This window comes from Triticum aestivum, chromosome 7D (assembly GCF_018294505.1).
Source record: "Triticum aestivum cultivar Chinese Spring chromosome 7D, IWGSC CS RefSeq v2.1, whole genome shotgun sequence".
NCBI classification, from domain to species: Eukaryota; Viridiplantae; Streptophyta; class Magnoliopsida; order Poales; family Poaceae; genus Triticum; species Triticum aestivum.
Window position 1 is genome coordinate 471,026,809 of NC_057814.1, and position 5,237 is coordinate 471,032,045.

Sequence of the window (5,237 nt, forward strand, 5' to 3'; positions counted from 1 at the left end):
ATATAGGATAAATTCGTAGGCATTGGATCGGTGACTTGTTGGATGATATTCATCATGAGACAGTTATAACCTAGGGCGATAAGGCACTAGCTCCAGTTCATCGATATAATGTAGGCATGTATTCCGTAAATAGTCATACGTGCTTTATTAAAAGAACTTGCATGACATCTTTTGTCCTACCCTCCCGTGGCAGCGGGGTCCATATTGGAAACTAAGGGATATTAAGGCCTCCTTTTAATAGAGAACCGGAACAAAGCATTAACACACAGTGAATACATGAACTCCTCAAACTACGGTCATCACCGAGAGTGGGCTCGGTTGTTGTCACTCCGGGGTTGTCGGATCATAACACGTAGTAGGTGACTATAACTTGCAAGATCGGATCTAAAACATGGATATAATGATGAATTCATAAATGGTTCAGATATGAGTTCATGGCACCCGGGCCCAAAGTGACAAGCATTAAGCATGGCAAAGTCATAGCAACATCAATCTAAGAACATAGTGGACACTAGGGATAAGGCCCTAACAAAACTAACTCGATTACATGATGAATCTCATCCAACTCCTCACTGATCAGCGAGCCCACGAAGGAATTACTCACTCCCGGTGGGGAGCATCATGGAATTGGCGATGGAGATTGGTTGGTGATGACGAAGAACAAAGATCCCCCTCTCCGGAGCCCCAAACGGACTCCAGATCTGCCCTCCCGAGGAAGAACAGGGCTTGGCGGCGGCTCCGTCTCATGGATCGCGATAATTCTTTCTCCCTGACTTTTTTCTCCGAAAATAGGAATTTGTAGCGTCGGTTTCAGGGTCAGCGGGCCCACCAGGTGGGTACAACCCACCTAGGCGCGCCCCTGGCGTGCCCTGGTGGGTTGTGCCCACCCAGGGGCCCCTCTCCGGTAGGTCTTGGCTCCAGAAATTCTCATTTATTCCATAAAAAATCCTCGCAAAGTTTCGTTCCATTCCGAGAACTTTTATTTCTGCACAAAAACAACACCATGGTAGTTCTGCTAAAAACAGCGTCGGTCCGGGGTTAGTTTCATTCAAATCATGCAAATTACTGTCCAAAACAAGAGGAAAAGCGTGAGAAAAAGTAGATACGTTGGAGATGTATCAACTCCCCAAGCTTAAACCTTTGCTTGTCCTCAAGCAATTCAGTTGATAAACTGAAAGTGAGAAAGAAAAACTTTTACGAACTCTTTTGCTCTTGTTTGCATAAATAAGCTTAAACAGCACCCAGGTTTTCAGCCAGCATTATAACTAACCATGTCGACAATAACTCTTAAAGATTATAATGACTCATATCAATGACATAATCAGCTAGCGAGCAATAATAAGATATCTCAAACAGCAACACGTTGTCAAAACAACCATGATATAATATGACAATAGTGGTATCTCGCTAGCCCTTTCTGAGACTGCAAAACATAAATGCAGAGCACCTCCAAAGTTCAAGTAGCGAATAAACATTGTAATTCACGGTATAAAAGATCCAGTCATGATGCACCCAACATTAGCTACACACAATGCATAAATCATGACAGTTATGCTCTACTCAGTTTCTCGCGCTTGTTTTAGAAGGTGGTGACACAACATAAAAGTAAATAGATAGTCCCTTTGCAAAGGGAAGCAGTGATTTGCAGAGGTGCCGGAGCTCAATTTTTAAAACAGGGATAAATGATTATTTTGAGACATGCACCCTTCTTATTCACTTCACGGCCATCAGTTATCAACATCTTCCATGCTAAGCATGCTAGTGGCGGTTCCCAAGCGATAAAAGTAAAGGTTTTGACTCCATTGGGAGTTTTTGTTTGATTGTTTCAGAGATGAACTCTTTTTCATGTTTGCAGTTTGGGACTTGGCATCCCTATTACTGCCCATTTTCTCGTGCGATGGCGAGTGAATAAACACTTGACCTGAGAATAACCCGCTTAGCACGGAAGATATCGACCACCTCCTGTCGTTCCATGAATGATCCAGGCACACAAAAAGGATAATTTTTAGAAGTTTTTAGAGGTGGCACATGCAAATTTACTTAGGACGGCAGGGTAATACCGCATATAGGTAGGTATGGTGGACTCATCTGGAATAACTTTGGGTTCAAGGTTTTTGATGTACAAGCAGAATTCCCACTTAGTACAGGCGAAGGCTAGCAATTAAGATTGAGGAGCGGCCAGCTAGAGAGCAACAACGATCATAACCATGCATTATGCATAAGTAACATTGGACACTAGCATGAGTAGGATATGAACACCATGAACATAAATATTATAGAGGCTATGTTGGTTTGATTCAACTACATGCATGAACATGTACCAAGTCAAGCCACTCAAACATTCAAAGGAGGATACCATATCATCATACTACATCACAATCATTTTAACGCTATGTTGATATCCAAGATAAATCATTATCAACTCCCAGCTACTTATGCATGGCATGAGAAACTATAATCTCTAATTGTCATTGCGAACATGTTTAATCATAATGGGCTGAAACATGGATACTAGGTTAAACATATTTACACAAACAGAACAAGTCAAGTTCATACCAGTTAATTTCTCTCTGCCACGGCCAGTTCATCGCATGTCATCATTATTGCCTTTCACTTGCACGACCAAATGATATGAAAATAATAATAGTGCAAGAATGCCGTGGACTAAGCTGGAATCTGCAACATTTTATTCAACAGGAGAAGACAAGGTAAAATGTGCTCTTTATTAGTTCAACAATTATTCATATGAGATCTACTCAACATTTTCATCGTGGTCTTCTCCTTGGCACAACTCGAATAAAAAGAAAAGAAATTCAGAGAAACACACTGAAATATTTTTGGAGTTTTTGGTTTTCTTCAACAAGAAAATAAAAAGCAAAAGCAAAAACGAGAAAAACTACTTACATGGGAAAGCTCCCAACAAGCAGAAGAAGAACAAGGAAATCTTTTTGGATTTTTCTTTTTAGTGCTGCTACTAAGCATGCATAGAAAGTAAATTACTACAACTAATTTTTTTGGCTTTTCTTTTAAATTTTTCAAACACACAAGAAGAAAGCAAGAAAATAAATCTAAGCATGGATGATACAATGAAAAAGTGTGAACACCGACGAATAGAATGATATGTGGACATAAATATAATGTCGGTGAGAAACACGTACTCCCCCAAGCTTAGGCTTTTGCCTAACTTGGTAGTCGATCAGTAGCCTGGAGGGTAGTAGGGATCCTGAGGAGCGGGCATCCACTCATCCCACTGCTGAGGTACCTGTGCAGCCTCTGCAGCAGCGTGAGCGTTCCAGTAGGCGATGATGTCTACAGGCATAATCCGGTATCCGCCCCTGGCAACAAAATCAAACAAAGCAGGCGCAGGCAATGGAATAACATCACGAGTTTTGACGCTATAGACCAGGTTATAAGGAATGGCAATATCAGGATGATCATGTGCAAGAAAGTGATGGTGATCCATGGCTGCACGGTCTAGGTAAACCGTAGTCAAAGGGTAATCATGAGAGCGTATCGCAACCTCGAAATGAGCTGCCAAACAAGTGGCAAAAATCCCACCATGTATTTTACCCTGGGAATTATTAAGATGCAGGTAGCTGCCAAGCTATACGTGTTGTCGCCCACAAGTGCACGACGTAAAACAGCAAGGTCTGGTGAACTAAGTGCACCCACCTTCTCCCTAGCAAGCAAGCATTTGGTAATAAAAAGTGTAAAGTAACGAATAGCAGGAAAATGTAAGCCAACGGCAGTGATGGCTGACACCCCTCTCTCATCACCCACTGTCAAAGTGCAACAAAAGGCCTCAAACTCGGCCGGCCTAGGCTCAGCCAAGCTCCCATCAGACGGGATCATGCATATGTCACAAAATTCAGTAAGTGGTATCTGATGGTTTTCAGCATATAAATCAAAGCTCACTTCAGGAGGATTATTTCTAGGCAAGAAAGTAAAACTCTGAACAAAGATGTTTGTGAGGATTTGGTGTTGGTCACACTCATCTGCTATGAAGTCGGTGAGGCCGGCATTAGCAATGTATTGCATGAACTCCTCATGGATTCCAACCTCTTGCAGGAACGGGGTGTGCGGCCATTCGCACGGTCATACCTCCGCCAACCTCCGAGGGTGGAGATCACTGTCAGAAGACTCCCTAATAACACCCTTGGAGTTCTTCTTATAGCCAAACTTCCTGAAGATATTCATGTCCGCGTACAATTTTTCCTATGAATAAAAATCTGATTTTTTTAGTTCACAAAATTTTCTCAAAGAAACTTCACAAAATTGATAGCAACTACTCATGGGGATACATAGAGGCCATAGCAAGCATTCAAACTACTTAGAACACTAAGAATTCAACATGCAAGCACATCTACAGCAGCACCAAGAGTAGCTAATTATTCAAAGTATAAACCACTAAAACAAAAACTAATTGGACAAACGGTGGAGTCACATACCAAGCAACAATCCCCTGAAACAGTTTTGAAAATGGAGCTTCGAGCAAAGAGATCGAAATTCGCGGGTTTGAGCTCAAGAACACGGGAGAGAGAGCAATGGGGATTTTTTTCTGGAGGTGAGTGATGATGTGGGCTAAATAGATAAGTGAGGGGGGCCACGCGGGGACCACAACCCACCAGGGCGCGCCTGGGGGTCCTGGCGCGCCCAGGTGGGTTGTGCCCACCTGGAACACCCCCCTCTGGTATTATTTGCACCAAAAATTCTTAAATATTCAGAAAAAAAATCGTATAAAATTTTCAGGGCATTGTGAGAACTTTTATTTTTGGGTCATTGGGAAATTTAGAAAACAGACAAAACATGGCATTTTATTTTATTTAACTAATAAAAACAGAAAACAAAATGTAGGGACAGAAAGTAGTGCTTACTAAATCCATCAACATCATACCGTTCAAAAATGATTCATTAATAAGGTTGATCAGGTCTTATTAACAACCACTTTCGGTTAGTATGAAACCGAAGAACTTTCGTAAATCACTAAGTTACCTCAATGGGGATATGAATGTCCCCAACAATAAGCATTTCATATTTCTTTTTGACAGTAGGTAGAGGTATTTGAAAACTTCCAATAGTGATTGTCGGAGATTTTTCAATAACATTAATACCATTCACTTGGAATTGTTTCTTCGGAAAGTGCACCGTATGCTCATTACCATTTATATGAAAAGTGACCTTGCTTTTATTGTAATCAATAACAGCTCCTGCAGTATTCAAGAAGGGTCTACCAAGGA